The following is a 20572-nucleotide window of genomic DNA, read 5'->3' as shown; positions in this document are numbered from 1 at the left end:
TGCAGCGTCCCCTGGGGTAGAGTTTGCTGGATTTGGATAGTAAGGTGGAGGTGGGTACATTGGGTACTGTGGGTATGGTGGATAATAAGGTGGGTATGGCATCTGTGTGGGATAAGGGCTAAAGCTATGGTAATCCGATGTGCCTCCCATCGAATACCCAGGGTTTTGTGAGAAGGGTGGGTAATAAGGTGGCTGAACAAATCCCGAGGCTTGAGTGCCCCCTTGGGACTCTCCCATTCCTTCTTCTGACATGCTAACTCCCAGACTGCCATCCCTCCTTTGCTCCACATCCATATCATCCCCCATGTCCTCCGACATTCCTCCCTGAACTGTTCCTCTTACTGATCTGCTTCTACCCAGATCCAAAGACCTTCTAGGGTCTCTTACTGCTCTTTCTCTGCTAGATCTGCTTGACATTGCTCTAGGCAATGCTGGAGGACGGGCGCTCGTGCCCTCATCCTCAGGTGGTACTCCAGTCAATCTTGCTGATCGACGAGTTCCTCTCATCCTGTTTTCTGAAAAACAGTACACACTACATAAACATTAGCATCAAATGGTTCATGTGGGCACACATAAACCCGCATCACATACATCACATATCATAGCATATCAGTAATGCACATACATATAATCATGGCATTTCACATCATCATGCAAGACAGGACTCCACATCCTATCCTAGTGGACATGATCTTCCTATTGTGCTTGACCTTCTATAACATCTATGAGCCCGACACTCTAGGTCCGACCATATGAACCTAGGGCTCTGATACCATTCTGTAACGACCCGAAAATCGGACCGTTACCGGCGCTAGGATCCAGATCGGCTTAAGGCCGCCAAGACCCGTAGCAAGCCTAACATATAACCTGAAAACCTGTTTAATCCCATACATGATCAACAATATACATAAAAATTTGAACTTTTCTTTTCTTTTTCTTTTACCAAGCTCAACCTGTGCATGCACATAAACATATACATAGACATAAACATAAACCCCACACTGGAGCTCTCATCAAATGCTCCAATGGGGCCTCTCATCATACACAAGCTTGGTGAAGCATAAACATCATAAAACATGAATCATGTATACAAAAGGGATTACAATACACATAGGGTCAAGCACAACCTCTAATCCTCAATATCATTGATACATAACATAACTATTCATCACTTTACAATTTTATCATGTCCACATTCTATATATTACAAAAGCATGACTTTACTCTTCTTGACTTCTCTGTCTAGCCCGAACCTGCAACCCTGGGAGATTAGGGAAAAGGGTGAGCTACTAGAGCCCAGTGAGCAGAATAATAAAACATTTAAAACATATGGTAACATGGAATGCATCACATCACAATCATATCACATCAAGGATGAAGTTGTCACCGATAGTCCTCTACATGGTCCAACTGTGCCAGGGGCGTAGAATGGGCCTCACTAGTCTTTCCCTTACATAACATAACATAACAGTCCAACTGTGCCAGGGGCATAGAATGGGCCTCACTAGTCTTTCTCTTACATGGTGCCAGGGGCGTAGAATGGGCCTCACTGGTCTTCCGTACCGTATCATCATCATCATAATATACGAGGACTAAAGGATCATTCAACATTCGTCCACATCATCAACATATTATGCAATGCAACATATTCGTGAGTTCTAATGCAAACACCCTATTATATCTCATGGCATTCATGATGTGTGAATCATGCTAAAACTGATTTATTTACTTTAAAGCATAAAGAGTTATTCTACTCACCTCTGACTGAAGCTCTACTGACTCAGAAGCAGCTGAACTCACTGCTGGGGTCCTCGGTTCCTCGGGTCCGAACCTACACAGGTGGACTCAAATGAGGGACCAAACAACTAGAACATAACTCTAAAAACATCCCCCAAAAACCCCCTAAAACACCTTAAAACAATCATGCAAAACATGCAAAGGAAGGCTGAACAGGGCAGGTTCGGCGGCACCTTCGGCGGCCGAAAGTCCCTCCAGAGCCGAAACCCAGGCAGGTTCAGCGGCACCTTCGGCGGCCGAAAGTCCCAAACAGAGACGAAAGTCTCTTTTCGGGGGCAAGCTTCGGCAGCCGAAAGGCCTGCCTCCCAGGCAGGTTCGGTGGCCGAAAGTCCTTCGGCTGCCGAACCTGGTTTCTGCCAAAAGGGCAGAAACTGGGTTCCTTTGCACAAAAGCCTCCCCTTTCCATTTCAACATGCATACAACTCATTCAAATCATGCAAATATACATACATCAACTCCTAGGGGCTTCAAACTATCCTAAACCCCAACTACAACACACAACAACAACACATCAACTCACATTGTCCATAAAACACATAAAACCTAACAAAACTTAAACATGCATTTCTACCCATAGATCAACTTAAAACTTACTTAAAACATGCAATGAGCTCAAGATCGGCTCTTACCTCTTGAAGATCGAGAGGAAAACGACCCTAGCTCGGAGATGGGAGAGATTTGAGTTCTTGAACCTCAAAGCTCTAAAACTTGCTTTATACTCGAAAATATTCAAAATAAGGTTGTAAAACTCATAAAAATCATGAAGAAAAGAAGGAAGAAACTCAAAATGGCGAGGGATGGCGGAGAGCTCACCTTGGCTGACAATGGGGAGAAAAAGCTCGCCCATTTTCGGCTAAGGGGTCCCTTTATAGGTGGCTGGCCAGGCCACATTCGGGAGCCGAACGTGCCTCCGCATGCATGCCATGTTCGGCAGCCGAACATAAGGTTCGGCGGCCGAACCTGGACTTCCCTCACTTATGCTTTCGGGGGCCTAAGGCACACCCGAAGCGCATGCATGTTCGGCGGCCGAACTTGAGTTTCGACGGCCGAACCTGAGTTTTCCTCCAAGGCTATTTTCATTTAAAACTCGTTTTCCTTTTTACTTAAAATCATCAAATACATTAAAACATTTCATAAAAACATGATTTTACCCTTCTAGAGGTCTCCGACACCTGAGATTCCACCGGACGGTAGGAATTCCGATACCGGAGTCTAGCCGGGTATTACAATGCTAGCAAAAGGGGGACAGATAGAGGAGGAAGTTCTTCAGATGTGAGGGAGGTTATGGAAGAGGATCAGAGGAGAGATGGGAACCTGGATGTTAGCATGTCGGAAGAAGGGACAGGAGAGTCACAGGGAGGCGCTCAGGCCTCGGGGTATGGTTTTCCACCCCATTATCCACCCTTTCCACAGGGTTCAGGGTATCCGATGGGAGGTACATCGGATTACTCCAGCTTTAACCCCTACCCTACCTACATGCCTTATCCACCTTTCTATCCACCTTACCCACAGTACCCAGCTTATCCACCCTCACCCTTCTATCCTAACCCAGCAAACCCCACCTCGGGAAATGCTGCACCCCCACCTCCACCACCTATAGAACCAGCATGACATGGGAGGAATTTGCAAATGATTTTGCTGGATGGGCTTTTTCAGACAGTTCTAGAGAACTGAAGATGATTGAGTTTGAGCAGCTGAGGCAGACAGAACACATGAGTGTAGAGGAGTACACAGATAAATTCTTGGAGCTATTGCCTTTTTCAGGGCAAGCTCTAGATACAGAATCGAAGAAAGCCAAGAGATATGTTATGAAATTGCATTCTAGGTACTCCTCTTTAATTCAGTCAGTTGAGAGGGAAAGTTTCCACACTATAGTGGATATGGCTCGAAGAATGGAGGCTAGTGCCATAATTGAGGGGTCAGTGAAGCAGTCAGTGACCCAGTCTTCAGGAGTTAAGACCCCAGGCAGAGGAGGGCCAGGTCCCTCTTCTCAGAGTTCAGGTAGCAAGAAGTGGAGTAACACCACCAAGAAGCCGAAGAAGAACAAGTTCTGAAGTAAGTTGAAATCCGGTCTGGGATTAGGCGGTGGCTTGAGCTCAGGCTCAGATGGTACAGAATGTCTAAGGTGTGGGAAGCCACACAAGGGAGTGTGTCGGGCTGGGACTAATGCATGTTTCAGATGTGGACAGGAGGGACATATGGCTCGGGAGTGTCCTAGAGCACCTTTTATGGGCCAGCCCCAGCAGACAGCTTCTGGTAGTGTGGCACAGCCAGCAGCTCCAACCACAACTCAGGGCAGTGGTAGAGGTAGAGGGAGAGGGACAGCCTCTTCTTCTGGTTCCCGAGGTGAAGGTCCATCAGCTCCCGCCAGGATCTTCACCATGACGCAGCAGGAGGCTAACACATCCAACCCCGTGGTGTCAGGTAATCTCATCATTGGGTGTTCTGATGTGTATGCATTAATGGACCCGGGTGCATCTCATTCTTTTATTGCTCCGAGAGTCGTTGAGAGGTTGGGTCTGATAGCCTCTGGGTTAGAGTGTCCCCTATGGGTCAGTGGGCCCAAGTGTGACCCCTCAGTGGCAGAGTCAGTCTGCCAGTACAGTCCAGTTTTCGTTGAGGGAAGATGCCTTTCTGCCGACCTTGTGGTTCTAGATTTGACAGATTTTGACGTCATTCTAGGGATGGATTGGCTATCTACCCATGGTGCTACCTTGGACTGCAGAGACAAGGTAGTCAGGTTCAGAGATCAGAACGGGTCAGAGGTCGTCTTCAGAGGAGACAAGAGGGGTACACCTAGAGGTCTGATATCAGCTCTTCAGGCTCGTAGGTTGCTTAGGAAGGGATGTCAGGGGTATTTGGCTCATGTGAGAGAGCTAGTTAGTCAGGTCAGGGAGCCAGCCTCAGTGCCAGTTGTCAGAGAATTTCAGGATGTTTTCCCAGAGGAGCTTCCAGGACTGCCACCTGCTAGGGAAATAGAGTTTGAAATCGAACTGATGCCTGGAACTAGACCGATCTCTATTCCTCCCTACAGGATGGCTCCAGCCGAGTTGAAGGAATTCAAAGAACAGTTACAAGAGCTGGTAGAAAAGGGTTTCATCCGACAGAGTACCTCACCTTGGGGTGCTCCAGTCTTGTTCGTGAGGAAGAAAGATGGATCCCTTAGACTTTGTATCGACTACAGGCAGTTGAACAAAGTCACTACTAAGAACAGGTACCCTCTGCCAAGGATCGATGATCTATTCGACCAGCTAGCAGGAGCGGGTTGTTTTTCCAAAATAGATCTGAGGTCCGGGTACCATCAGCTGAGGATTAGAGAAGAGGATGTGCCAAAGACATCTTTCAGAACCAGATATGGGCATTTTGAGTTCCTTGTAATGCCGTTCGGGTTAACCAATGCCCCTGCAGCATTCATGGATCTCATGAACAGAGTGTTTAGCCAGTACCTGGATCATTTTGTTATTGTCTTCATAGATGATATCTTAGTGTATTCCAGGAATGCAGAGGAGCATGCCCATCATCTGAGGTTAGTTCTGCAGACCTTGAGGGAACATGGCTTGTATGCCAAGTTCTCTAAGTGTGAGTTCTGGCTGAGGAGCATTTCATTCTTGGGGCATGTTGTATCGGGAAATGGAATAGAGGTGGACCCCAAGAAGGTAGAAGCTGTGGCTAACTGGCCTAGACCCACTTCAGTGACAGAGATTAGAAGTTTCTTGGGTTTGGCAGGTTACTACAGGAGGTTCGTTCAGGACTTCTCAAAAATTGTGTAATACCCGGCTAGACTCCGGTATCGGAATTCCTACCGTCCGGTGGAATCTCGGATGTCGGAGACCTCTAGGAGGGTAGATTCATGTTTTTGTAAAATGTTTTCATGCATTTTAATGTTTTTAAGTATGATTTTAAATGAGTTTTTGCATGAAAATTCTCTAAGGAAAAAACTCAGGTTCGGCCGCCGAAAGACAAGTTCGGCCGCCGAACATGCATGTGATTAGGAGGCACGTTAGGCCCCCGAAAGCATGAGTGAGGGAATTGCAGGTTCGGCCGCCGAACCTAATGTTCGGCCGCCGAACATTTGCATGGATACGGAGGCACATTCGGCCCCCGAAACGTGGCTTGGCCAACCACTATAAAAGGGTCCCCTTGGTCCGCACGGGCGAGCTTTTTCCCCTTCGTCGGCCAAGGTGAGTCTCCGCCGCTCCTCCCTCAATCTTGAGTGTTTTCCTTAGATTTTTCATGGTTTTAACAAGTTTATAACTTTTGCTTCGAAGATTTGTAAGTTTTGAGCAAGTTTTGAGCTTGGAGACCCAAGGAGCCGAATTTCTCCAAACTCCAAGTTAGGTCGCCTCTACTCTCGATCTTCAAGAGGTAAGGGTCGATCTTGAAGTCTTTTTATGTTTTAAACAAGTTTTATGCAAGACTCATGGGGTAGAATGGCATGTTTAGGGATATATGCATGTTTGAGTAAATGTTAGGTTTTTGATGTTTGATGAACAATGTAGCTTGTTTGTGTGTTTGTGAAGTGTTGTAGATGGGGTATATACTTGTTTGAGGCCCCTAGGAACTTGTATGCATGCTTTGGGTTGAAAAATATGCATGATTGGTAGGTTTGGAGGCGATATGGGCAAAGGGAGCCAAGTTTCTGCCCTTTGGCAGAAACCAGGTTCGGCAGCCGAAGGTACTTTCGGCCGCCGAACATGGCTGGGGAGGCAGGCCTTTCGGCTGCCGAAGCTGCCCCCGAAGAGAGACTTTCGTCTCTGTCTGGCACTTTCGGCCGCCGAAGGTGCCGCCGAACCTAGCTGAGTTTCGTCTCTGTCCAGGACTTTCGGCCGCCGAAGGTGCCGCCGAAAGTGCCCTGTTCAGCCATTTCATGCATATTTTCTGTGATATTTTCATGATGTTTTAGGGGGTTTTTGGGGGACATTTTAGAGTCATGTTTATATATGTTTGGTCCCTCATTGGAGTCCACCTGTGTAGGTTCGGACCCGAGGAACCAAGGACCCCAGCAGTGAGCCAGCTGCTACAGAGTTTGTCAGAGTTTGCCAGAGGTGAGTGGAACTAAACTTGACCTTTTAAATTAAGAAATGAAATGCTTTTATCATGCTTCATGCATCATGATCATATTATAGGTTGTTTGCACTAGAATTCACGAATATGCCGCATTGCATTGTTGTGATAAATGTTAGTGGATGGACATTAGGATGATTCATTAGCCTTCTGAATACGAAGTCCTGTGGTGCCCATAATAGGGCCGGGCAATAACTCCGAGTACGAAGTCCTGTGGTGCCCATAATAGGGCCGGGCAATACGAAGTCCTGTGGTGCCCATAATAGGGCCGGGCATGGAGTTGAGGGATTTTTGAATCAGTCCATCCGTGGTGTGATTTGTTTGCGCAGTGACGCATTTCATGATGGCATGTTTTAAATATTCTTTTTATAGTTCTACTCACTGGGCATCTAGCTCACCCCTCTCCCCTAACCCCCAGGTTTGCAGGTACGGGATAGATAGAGAAGGCAAGAAGAGAAAAAGAAGGTCATATGTATGTAATAGTTAGATTGTGGACATGACAATTGTATTATGATGAAATGTAAAAATATTCAGTATGTTATGTAATGGGGTTATTGAGGATAGAGTTGTGCTTGACCATAGTATATTGTTAATCCCTTTTGTATGTACATGATCTTATGTTATGATGTTTATGTAAACCAGCTCAACACAGGTTATGTTACCCTTTGAGGGCACAGATGAGATCCCACAGAGGGATCATAGTTATGTTTATATTAATGTTATGCACAGGTTGAGTTTGGTTGATGTTCATGGAAAGAAAAGTTTTAATTTTTATGTATGTTGTTGATCATGTATGGGATTATGCAGGTTCACAGGTTTTATGTCAGGCTTGCTACGGGTCCCGGCGGCCTTAAGTCGACCCGGATCCTAGCGCCGGTAGCGGTCCGATTTTTGGGTCGTTACAGAGTGGTATCAGAGCCCTAGGTTCATATGGTCGGACCTAGAGTGTCGGGCTCATAGAGGTTATAGAAGGTCAAGCACAATAGGAAAGATCATGTTCACTAGGATAGGATGTGGAGTCCTGTCTTGCATGATGATGTGAAATGCCATGATATTAAGCATGTGCATTAATGATATGCTATGATATGTGATGTATGTGATGCGGGTTCATGTGTGCTCACATGAACCATATGATGTTAACGATTATGTGCTGTGTGCTGTTTTTCAGAAAACAGGATGAGGGGAACTCGTCGATCAGCAAGATTGACTGGAGTGCCACCTGAGGATGAGGGCATAAGCGCCCGTCCTCCAGCATTGCCTAGGGCAATGTCTAGCAGGTCCAATAGAGACAGAGTAGCAAGAGACCCTAGAAGGTCTCTGGATCTGGGTAGGAGCAGATCAGTCAGAGGGACAGTTCAGGGAGGAGCGTCAGAGGATATGGGGGATGATATGGACGTAGAACAGAGGAGGGATGGCAGTTTGGGAGTCAATATGGCAGAAGAAGGAATGGGAGAGTCCCAAGGAGGCACTCAGGCCTCGGGATTTGTACAGCCACCTCACTACCCACATTTCTCACAACATCCCGGGTATTCGATGGGAGGTACATCGGATTACCCTAGTTTCACCCCTTATCTCACACAGATGCCATACCCACCATACTACCCACCGTACTCTCAGTACCCAATGTATCCACCTCCACCCTACTATCCAAATCCAGAAAACCCTACCTCAGAAAATATTGCACCACCTCCACCACCTGCAGAACCAGCAGCCCCAGTTGCTCAACCTCCTAGATCTAGCTCAGCCAGTGGGAGCAAGGTCAAGATGACAGACTATATGAAGCTGGGTGCTCCCCAGTTCGAAACCGGTGATGATCCGTTCGTGTACTTGGAGCGGGTCAAGGCAATTACAGATGAGGTTGGGGCTGATGACAGTAGAGCCATTCAAATGGCCGGGTTCACGCTCAAGTGCAAGAAGGCACGGGAGTGGTTCAAAAATTATGTGAACCCGAGAGTGGACAGCATGACTTGGGAGGAGTTTGCTAATGAATTTGCAGGATGGGCTTTCCCTGATAGTTCAAGGGAATTGAAGATGGTAGAATTCGAGCAGTTGAGGCAAACTGATGACATGAGTGTGGACGAATATACTGATAGATTTATGGAGTTGCTGCCATTTGCTGGGCAGGACCTTAGCACAGACCAGAAGAAGTCGAGGAGGTATATCATGAAGCTCCATCCCAGGTATTCCTCCTTGGTACAGTCAGCAGATAGAGAGAGTTTTCATGCCATAGTAGACATGGCTAGGAGAATGGAGGCTAGTGCCATCGTTCAGGGGACAGTTAAGCAGTCAGTGGCACAGTCTTCCGGTTCTAAAACTCTGGGTGGGGGAAGGTTAGATCCCTCTACCTTGAGTGCAGCAGCTTCAGGCAGTAAGAGATGGGGTAAGCCCAAGGGTAAGAAGAATAAGTTCTGGAACAAGGTCAAGTCTAGTCTGGGATTTGGGAGTGGCTCAAGCTCTGGTGCGGATAATGCAGTTTGTGCGAGGTGTGGTAAGCCACACAGGGGAGCATGTCGGTTTGGGACGAACGCCTGTTTCAGATGTGGTCAGGAGGGGCATATGGCTCGAGATTGTCCAAGAGCAGTCCCGATGGCTCAGTCCCAGCAGACAGCTTCAGGCAGTGTAGCGCAGCCAGCAGCTCCGGCCATGACTCAGGCCAGTGGCAGAGGCAGAGGGAGAGGAGCAGCCTCTTCTTCAGCGGGTTTCAGAGGTGAAGGTCCGTCAGCCCCAGCACGGATCTTCACAATGACACAGCAGGAGGCAGACGCATCCAACACCGTGGTGGCAGGTAATCTCGTCATAGGTTGTTCGGATGTATATGCATTGATGGACCCTGGTGCATCTCATTCTTTTATTGCTCCGAGAGCCGTGGGGAGGTTAGGTCTGATGACTTCTGGGTTAGAGTGTCCTCTCTGGGTCAGTGGACCCAAGTGTGATCCATCAGTGGCAGAGTCAGTCTGTCAGTGTAGTCCAGTTTTTGTTGAGGGGAGATGCATGTCCGCCGACCTAGTGGTTCTAGATTTGACAGATTTTGATGTCATTCTAGGGATGGACTGGTTATCTACCCATGGTGCTACCTTGGACTGCAGGGACAAGGTAGTCAGGTTCAGAGGTCAGGATGGATCAGAGGTTGTCTTCAGGGGAGACAGGAGGGGTACACCTAGAGGTATGATCTCAGCTCTTCAGGCTCGTAGGTTGCTTAGGAAGGGATGTCAGGGGTATTTGGCTCATGTGAGAGAGCTTAATAGTCAGGCTAGAGAGCCCGCCTCGGTGCCAGTGGTTAGAGAGTTCTTAGATGTGTTCCCAGACGAACTGCCAGGTTTACCACCTGCTAGGGAGATAGAGTTCGAGATAGAATTAATGCCTGGAACCCGACCGATCTCTATCCCTCCCTACAGGATGGCACCAGCAGAATTGAAAGAGTTGAAGGAGCAATTACAGGAGCTGGTAGACAAGGGCTTCATCCGACCGAGTACCTCACCCTGGGGTGCTCCAGTTTTGTTTGTGAGAAAGAAGGATGGATCTCTTAGGCTTTGTATCGACTACAGACAGTTGAACAAAGTCACTACTAAGAACAAGTACCCATTGCCAAGGATCGACGATCTATTCGACCAGCTAGCAGGAGCGGGTTGTTTCTCCAAAATAGATCTGAGATCGGGATACCATCAGTTGAGGATCAGGGAAGAGGACGTACCAAAGACAGCTTTCAGGACCAGATATGGGCATTTTGAGTTCCTTGTGATGCCGTTCGGGTTAACTAACGCCCCTGCAGCATTCATGGATCTCATGAACAGAGTGTTTAGCCAGTACCTGGATCACTTTGTTATTGTCTTCATAGATGATATCTTAGTGTATTCCAGGAATGCAGAGGAGCATGCCCATCATCTGAGGTTGGTTCTACAGACCTTGAGGGAACATGGCTTGTATGCCAAGTTCTCTAAGTGTGAGTTCTGGCTGAGGAGCATTTCATTCTTGGGGCATGTAGTGTCAGAGAATGGAATAGAGGTAGACCCCAAGAAGACAGAAACTGTGGCTAACTGGCCTAGACCCACTTCAGTGACAGAGATCAGGAGTTTCTTGGGTTTGGCAGGTTACTACAGGAGGTTCGTTCAGGACTTCTCAAAGATAGCAGCTCCTATGACCAGACTAACTAGGAAGAATCAGAAGTTTCTGTGGACCGACCAGTGCGAGGAAAGTTTTGAAGAGCTTAAGAAGAGATTGACGTCAGCACCAGTTTTAGCTCTGCCATCTAGTGATGAGGACTTTACAGTCTTTTGTGATGCATCCCGTGTGGGACTGGGTTGTGTGCTTATGCAGAATGAGAGGGTGATTGCTTATGCTTCTAGGCAGCTAAAGAAGCATGAGTTGAATTACCCCACACATGACCTTGAGATGGCAGCAGTAATCTTTGCACTCAAGATGTGGAGGCACTACCTCTATGGGGTAAAATGTGAGATCTTCACCGATCATAAGAGCCTGCAGTACATCCTGAGTCAAAGAGATTTGAATTTGAGACAGAGGAGATGGGTAGAACTGCTGAGTGACTATGATTGTAAGATTCAGTATCATCCGGGTAAGGCGAATGTCGTGGCAGACGCCCTAAGCCGGAAGTCACTAGGCAGTCTATCCCACATCACGGCAGAGAGGAGACCAGTGGTGAAGGAGATTTACAAGCTCATTGAGGAAGGTCTACAGTTGGAGTTATCTGGTACAGGCGCCTTAGTTGCTCAGATGAAAGTGACACCTGTGTTTCTGGAGCAAGTGGCTCAGAAACAGCATGAGGACCCAGAGTTAGTGAAGATTGCCAGGACTGTTCAGTCAGGCAAGGACAGTGAGTTTAGATTCGACAATAAGGGGATCCTCCGCTATGGGAGTCGATTGTGTGTACCAGATGACATAGGGCTAAAAGGAGACATTATGAGAGAGGCTCATAATGCAAGATACAGCATTCACCCCGGAGCCACCAAGATGTATCAGGATCTGAAAAAGGTTTATTGGTGGCCAGCTATGAAGAGAGAAGTGGCACAGTTTGTGTCAGCCTGCGAAGTGTGTCAGAGGGTGAAGCTGGAACACCAGAAGCCGGCTGGAATGCTTAACCCGCTACCTATTCCAGAGTGGAAATGGGAGAATATAGCTATGGACTTCGTAGTGGGGTTACCGGCGACGTCCAACAGATTGGACTCCATATGGGTGATTGTGGACAGACTCACCAAATCTGCTCACTTCATCCCTGTCAGGAGTGGCTATTCTGTGGACAAGTTGGCGCAGGTGTATGTAGATGAGATAGTCAGACTGCATGGGGTTCCTGTTTCTATTGTGTCAGATAGAGGACCCCAGTTCACCTCCAGGTTTTGGCAGAGTCTGCAGGATGCCATGGGTACTAGATTGGATTTCAGCACTGCCTTCCACCCACAGACAGACGGACAGTCAGAGAGGACCATCCAAACCATAGAAGATATGCTGAGAATGTGTGTGCTGGACTTTGGCGGTTCTTGGAGGCAGCATCTACCTTTGGTGGAGTTCGCCTACAATAACAGCCATCATGCTAGCATCGGGATGGCTCCATATGAAGCTTTATATGGGAGGAAGTGTAGGTCACCTGTTTGCTGGGAGGAAGTTGGAGAAAAGGGCTTGGCAGGGCCCGAACTAGTAGAGATCACCAGCAGGGTGGTACCCTTAATCAGAGAAAGAATCAAGACAGCTGCAAGCAGACAGAAGAGTTATGCAGACATCCGCAGAAGACTAGTAGAGTTTCAGGAGGGGGATCTGGTGTTGCTTAAGGTGTCTCCAATGAAAGGAGTGGTTCGGTTCGGGAAGAAGGGTAAGCTGGCTCCGCGATACATCGGACCCTTTGAAGTCCTGCAAAGGATTGGGAATGTATCGTACAAGCTGGATTTACCTGCTTCAATGGAGAGAATCCATCCGGTTTTCCATGTTTCTATGTTGAGAAAATTCATGTCAGATCCGGGCAAGGTTCTTAGTGAACCTGATGTGGAGATCCAAGAGGATCTCACCTATGTTGAGCAACCAGTACGGATCCTAGACACCCAGATCAGGAAGCTGAGAAACAAGGAAATCCCGATGGTGAAAGTCCTGTGGAACCACCACAATATGGAAGAATGCACCTGGGAGACACGGGAGTCTATGCTCCGGCAATATCCTCATCTCTTTTAAGGTTAGTCTCTATGTGTCTTATGTGTATGATATGTTGTTTGCTATGCATGTGCTAGTGAGGAACATTCGGGGACGAATGTTCTTAAGGGGGGGAGAATGTAATACCCGGCTAGACTCCGGTATCGGAATTCCTACCGTCCGGTGGAATCTCGGATGTCGGAGACCTCTAGAAGGGTAGATTCATGTTTTTGTAAAATGTTTTCATGCATTTTAATGTTTTTAAGTATGATTTTAAATGAGTTTTTGCATGAAAATTCTCTAAGGAAAAAACTCAGGTTCGGCCGCCGAAAGACAAGTTCGGCCGCCGAACATGCATGTGATTAGGAGGCACGTTAGGCCCCCGAAAGCATGAGTGAGGGAATTGCAGGTTCGGCCGCCGAACATTTGCATGGATACAGAGGCACATTCGGCCCCCGAAACGTGGCCTGGCCAACCACTATAAAAGGGTCCCCTTGGTCCGCACGGGCGAGCTTTTTCCCCTTCGTCGGCCAAGGTGAGTCTCCGCCGCTCCTTCCTCAATCTTGAGTGTTTTCCTTAGATTTTTCATGGTTTTAACAAGTTTATAACTTTTGCTTCGAAGATTTGTAAGTTTTGAGCAAGTTTTGAGCTTGGAGACCCAAGGAGCCGAATTTCTCCCAACTCCAAGTTAGGTCGCCTCTACTCTCGATCTTCAAGAGGTAAGGGTCGATCTTGAAGTCTTTTTATGTTTTAAACAAGTTTTATGCAAGACTCATGGGGTAGAATGGCATGTTTAGGGATATATGCATGTTTGAGTAAATGTTAGGTTTTTGATGTTTGATGAACAATGTAGCTTGTTTGTGTGTTTGTGAAGTGTTGTAGATGGGGTATATACTTGTTTGAGGCCCCTAGGAACTTGTATGCATGCTTTGGGTTGAAAAATATGCATGATTGGTAGGTTTGGAGGCGATATGGGCAAAGGGAGCCAAGTTTCTGCCCTTTGGCAGAAACCAGGTTCGGCAGCCGAAGGTACTTTCGGCCGCCGAACATGGCTGGGGAGGCAGGCCTTTCGGCTGCCGAAGCTGCCCCCGAAGAGAGACTTTCGTCTCTGTCTGGCACTTTCGGCCGCCGAAGGTGCCGCCGAACCTAGCTGAGTTTCGTCTCTGTCCAGGACTTTCGGCCGCCGAAGGTGCCGCCGAAAGTGCCCTGTTCAGCCATTTCATGCATATTTTCTGTGATGTTTTCATGATGTTTTAGGGGGTTTTTGGGGGACATTTTAGAGTCATGTTTATATATGTTTGGTCCCTCATTGGAGTCCACCTGTGTAGGTTCGGACCCGAGGAACCAAGGACCCCAGCAGTGAGCCAGCTGCTACAGAGTTTGTCAGAGTTTGCCAGAGGTGAGTGGAACTAAACTTGACCTTTTAAATTAAGAAATGAAATGCTTTTATCATGCTTCATGCATCATGATCATATTATAGGTTGTTTGCACTAGAATTCACGAATATGCCGCATTGCATTGTTGTGATAAATGTTAGTGGATGGACATTAGGATGATTCATTAGCCTTCTGAATACGAAGTCCTGTGGTGCCCATAATAGGGCCGGGCAATAACTCCGAGTACGAAGTCCTGTGGTGCCCATAATAGGGCCGGGCAATACGAAGTCCTGTGGTGCCCATAATAGGGCCGGGCATGGAGTTGAGGGATTTTTGAATCAGTCCATCCGTGGTGTGATTTGTTTGCGCAGTGACGCATTTCATGATGGCATGTTTTAAATATTCTTTTTATAGTTCTACTCACTGGGCATCTAGCTCACCCCTCTCCCCTAACCCCCAGGTTTGCAGGTACGGGATAGATAGAGAAGGCAAGAAGAGAAAAAGAAGGTCATATGTATGTAATAGTTAGATTGTGGACATGACAATTGTATTATGATGAAATGTAAAAATATTCAGTATGTTATGTAATGGGGTTATTGAGGATAGAGTTGTGCTTGACCATAGTATATTGTTAATCCCTTTTGTATGTACATGATCTTATGTTATGATGTTTATGTAAACCAGCTCAACACAGGTTATGTTACCCTTTGAGGGCACAGATGAGATCCCACAGAGGGATCATAGTTATGTTTATATTAATGTTATGCACAGGTTGAGTTTGGTTGATGTTCATGGAAAGAAAAGTTTTAATTTTTATGTATGTTGTTGATCATGTATGGGATTATGCAGGTTCACAGGTTTTATGTCAGGCTTGCTACGGGTCCCGGCGGCCTTAAGTCGACCCGGATCCTAGCGCCGGTAGCGGTCCGATTTTTGGGTCGTTACAAATTGCAGCTCCTCTGAACAGACTAACCAGGAAGAATCAGAAGTTTGCATGGACTGATCAGTGTGAAGAGAGCTTTGAGGAGCTCAAGAAGAGGTTGACTTCAGCACCAGTGTTAGCCCTGCCATCTAGTAATGAAGACTTCTCAGTGTTTTGTGATGCGTCCCGTGTGGGACTGGGTTGTGTGCTAATGCAGAATGAAAGGGTGATTGCTTATGCTTCTAGACAGCTGAAGAAGCATGAGTTGAATTACCCCACACATGACTTGGAGATGGTAGCAGTAATCTTTGCACTCAAGATGTGGAGGCACTACCTCTATGGGGTTAAATGTGAGATCTTCACAGATCATAAGAGCCTGCAGTACATCCTGAGTCAAAGAGATCTGAATCTGAGACAGATAAGATGGGTAGAACTGCTGAGCGATTATGATTGCAAGATTCAGTACCATCCGAGTAAGGCGAATGTTGTGGCAGACGCCTTAAGCCGGAAATCACTCGGCAGAGAGGAGACCAGTGGTGAAGGAGTTTTACAAGCTCATAGAGGAAGGTCTACAGTTGGAGTTGTCTGGTACAGGTGCTTTAGTTGCTCAGATGAGAGTGGCACCCGTGTTTCTGGAGCAGGTGGCTCAGAAACAGCATGAGGACCCAGAGTTAGTGAAGATTGCCAGGACTGTTCAGTCAGGCAAAGATAGTGAGTTCAGATTCGACAGCAAGGGGATCCTCTGCTATGGGAGCCGACTATGTGTACCAGATGACATAGGGCTAAAGGGAGACATTATGAGAGAGGCTCATAATGCAAGGTACAACATTCACCCCAGAGCCACCAAGATGTACCAAGATCTGAAGAAAGTTTATTGGTGGCCAGCTATGAAGAGAGAAGTGGCACAGTTCGTGTCAGCCTACGAAGTGTGTCAGAGGGTGAAGCTAGAACATCAGAAGCCGGCTGGAATACTTAACCTGCTACCTATTCCAGAGTGAAAATGGGAAAATATAGCTATGGACTTCGTAGTGGGGTTACCGGCGGCGTCCAACAGATTGGACTCCATATGGGTGATTGTGGACAGAGTCACCAAATCTGCTCACTTCATCCCTGTCAGGAGTGGCTATTCTGTAGACAAGTTGGCGCAGGTGTATGTTGATGAGATCGTCAGGCTGCATGGGGTTCCTGTTTCAATAGTGTCCGATAGAGGACCCCAGTTCACCTCCAGGTTTTGGCGGAGTCTGCAGAATGCCATGGGTACCAGGTTGGATTTTAGCACTGCCTTCCACCCTCAGACAGACGGACAATCAGAAAGGACCATCCAGACAATAGAAGATATGCTCAGAATGTGTGTGCTGGATTTTGGCGGTTCTTGGAGGCAGCATCTACCCTTGGTGGAGTTTGCCTACAATAACAGCCATCATGCTAGCATCGGGATGGCTCCATATGAAGCTTTATATGGAAGGAAGTGCAGGTCACCTGTTTGCTGGGAAGAGGTTGGAGAAAAGGCCTTGGCAGGGCCTGAGCTAGTAGAGATCACCAGCAAGGTGGTACCCATAATCAGAGAAAGGATCAAGACTGCTGCAAGCAGACAGAAGAGTTATGCAGGCATCCGCAGAAGGCAAGTAGAGTTTCAGGAGGGGGATCTGGTATTGCTCAAGGTGTCTCCTATGAAAGGAGTGGTTCGCTTTGGGAAGAAAGGTAAACTAGCCCCACGATACATCGGACCCTTTGAAATCTTGCAAAAGATTGGGAATGTATCGTACAAGCTGGATTTACCTGCTTCAATGGAAAGAATCCATCCGGTTTTCCATGTTTCCATGTTGAGGAAGTTTGTGTCAGATCCGGGCAAGGTTCTTAGTCAACCTGACGTGGAGATCCAAGAAGATCTCACTTATGTTGAGCAGCCAGTACGGATCATAGACACCCAGATCAGGAAGCTGAGAAACAAGGAAATCCCGATGGTGAAAGTCCTGTGGAACCACCACAATTTAGAAGAATGCACTTGGGAGACACGGGAGTCCATGCTCCTTCAGTACCCTTATCTCTTTTGAGGTTAGTTTTATGTGTGTTTTATGTGTATGTTATGTTGTATGCCATGCTTGTACTAGTTGAGGAACATTCGGGGACGAATGTTCTTAAGGAGGGGAGAATGTAATACCCGACTAGACTCCGATATCGGAATTCCTACCGTCTGGTGGAATCTCAGGTGTCGGAGACCTCTAGAAGGGTAAAAGCATGTTTTCATAAAATGTTTTAATGTGTTTTATGTTTTTAATCAAGAAAGAAATGAGTTTTTGCTTGAAAATGATCTTGAAGGAAGACCCAGGTTCGGCCGCCGAACCTCAAGTTCGGCTGCCGAACATGCATGCACTTCGGGAGTGCTTTAGGCCCCCGAAAGCATAAGTGAGGGAAGTCCAGGTTCGGCCGCCGAACATGGCATGCATGCGGAGGCACGTTCGGCTCCCGAATGTGGCCTGGCCAGCCACCTATAATGGGGTCCCTTAGCCGAAAACGGGCGAGCTTTTTCCCCATTTTCGGCCAAGGTGAGCTCTCCGCCGCCCCTCACCGATCTTGAGTTCTTTCCTTCAAATCTTTCATGATTTTCACTAGTTTTCACCTTGTTTTGAAGATTTTTGAGCAAAAGGTCAAGTTTTGAGCTTGGAGACCCAAGGAGCTAAAATCTCTCCCAACTCCAAGTTAAATTGCCTCTACTATAGATCTTCAAGAGGTAAGAGTCGATCTCTAGCTTATGATGTGTTTTAAACAAGTTTTATACAAGTTTATGGAATAGAAATGCATGTTTAGGTTGTTTTGAGTTTATGGGTTTAATGAGTGTTTTTTAGCAATGTGGGTATGTTGATGTGTTGTAATTGGGGTTTAGGCTAGTTTGAGACCCCTATGAACTTGTATGCTTGATTGTGTATGTTTGGGAGTGTTGTAGAATAGGTTTATGCATGTTTGAAAGGTTTGGGAGGCGGTTGTGCATGTTGGAGCTGAGTTTCTGCCACTTTGGAGAAACTCAGGTTCGGCCGCCGAAGGAACTTTCGGCCGCCAAACCCGCTTGTGGAGGCAGCCTTCGGCTGCCGAAGCCTGCCCCCGAAAGAGGACTTTCATCTCTGGAGGGCAGTTTCGGTCGCCGAAAGTGCCGCCGAACATGCATGAGTTTCGTCTCTGTCTGGGAGTTTCGGCCACCGAAGGTGCCGCCGAACCTGCCTGACTTTCGGCTCTGGAGGGACTTTCGGCCGCCGAACCTGCCGCCGAAAGTGCCCTGTCCAGCCCTTCTTTGCATGTTTTTCTATGTTTGTTTCATGATGTTCTAGAGGGTTTTTGGGGAGTAGTTTAGAGTTATGTTCATGTATGTTTGGTCCCTCATTTGAGTCCACCTGTGTAGGTTCGGACCCGAGGAATCGAGGACCCCAGCAGTGAGTCAGCTGCTCCAGTGTCTGGTCAGAGCTATCCAAAGGTGAGTGGAATAACTCATTACGTTTTAAAACAAATAATGGATATTTTAGCATGATTCACGCATCATTAATGCCATGAGATATACTAGGTTGTTTGCATTATAATTCACGAATATGTTGCATTGCATATTTTGTTGTTGATGTGGATGAACATTGGATGATCCATAGCCCTCGACCTATGATGTGACGATATGGTATGTACGGTACAGAAAGGAAAGACCAATGGGACCCATTCTACGTTCGCTGGTACTATGTAAGAGAAAGACCAGGACCCATTCTACGTTCTGGCACATTGGAATGTTATGTTATGCTATGTAAGAGAAAGACCAGGACCCATTCTACGTTCTGGCACTATTGGATATGTAGAGGGCTACTGGTGACAAGTTCATCCTTGATGTGATATGCTTGTGATGTGATGCATTCCATGAGAGCATGAAATGTTAATATAATGTTTTTATTATTCTGCTCACTGGGCTTTATAGCTCACCCCTCTCCCTTAACCCCCAGGCTTGCAGGTACAGGGTAGACCAGGAAGTCAGCAAGAGTAATAAAGTCTTGATTATGTAATAGATAGAGTGGACATGAAAAATGTTGAGATGTTATGTTAAGTATAGTATAGAAATGTAATGTAAAGATATTCATGGATGTTAGAGGTGTGCTTGACCATAGAGTATTGTATTCGCTTTTTAATACATGATCTCAGATGTTTTATGATGTTTATGTAAACCAACTCAACACATGTTATGTCACCATTGGGGCATTGATGAGATCCCAAAGAGGGGTCAATGTTTACGGTTATGTTTATGTATAGTGCATGCACAGGTTGAGTTTGGTGTATGAGTGAATGAAAAGAAAATTTTTAATTTTTATGTATGTTGTTGATCATGTATGGGATTAAACAGGTTCACAGGATATATGTTGGCTTGCTACGGGTCCCGACGGCCTTAAGCCGATCTGGATCCTAGCGCCGGTAGCGGTCCGATTTTCGGGTCGTTATAGAGTGGGACTAGGTTATGTGTTGATGCAGAAGGATAAGGTAATAGCTTATATTTCTAGACAGTTGAAGAAGCACAAGTTAGATTATCCTACACATGATCTAGAGATGGCAGTTGTGATTTTTACACTCAAGATGTGGAGGCATTACATGTATGGGGTGAAATGTGAGATCTTTATAGATCATAAGAGTTTATAATACATCTTGAGTTAGAGAGAGTTATTTAACTTAAGATAGAGGAGATGGGTAGAACTGCTTAGTGATTATGATTGCAAAATCTAATATCATCTGGTAAAGCAAATGTAGTGGCAGATGCTCTTAGCCGGAAATCACTTGGCAGTTTATCTCATATCAGTGGAAAGAAGACCAGCAGTGAAAGAGTTTTACAGACTTGCTAATGAAGGCTTATAGCTGGAGTTGTCTGGTACATGTGCTTTAGTGGCACAAATACAAGTGACACCTGTATTCTAGAATAAGTGGCACAAAAAGAGCACGAGGAGTTAGAGTTGGTAAAAATAGCAGGAGTTGTTCAGTAATGTAAGAATAGTGATTTCAGGTTTGATAATCGAGGAATTCTCCATTATGGAAACAGATTATGTGTACTAGATGACATAGGATTGAAAGGAGACATTATGAGAGAGTGATAGAGCATATTTTAGCCCATTTTATCATGATATTATTGATGTTATTTTACACTATTTCTGCCTAATTTTGTGGTTTTAATCATGTTTTGCAGATATTAGGTGTAAAGAGACAATCTAGTGAACATGCTCTTAAAACTGCCAAAAAGTGTCAAATATGGAAAGTGCCAAAAAAGGAAAGTTTT

The sequence above is a fragment of the Manihot esculenta genome, chromosome 10 (assembly GCF_001659605.2).
Source record: "Manihot esculenta cultivar AM560-2 chromosome 10, M.esculenta_v8, whole genome shotgun sequence".
In the NCBI taxonomy this organism is placed as follows: Eukaryota; Viridiplantae; Streptophyta; class Magnoliopsida; order Malpighiales; family Euphorbiaceae; genus Manihot; species Manihot esculenta.
Note: the sequence above shows the minus strand (reverse complement) of the source record.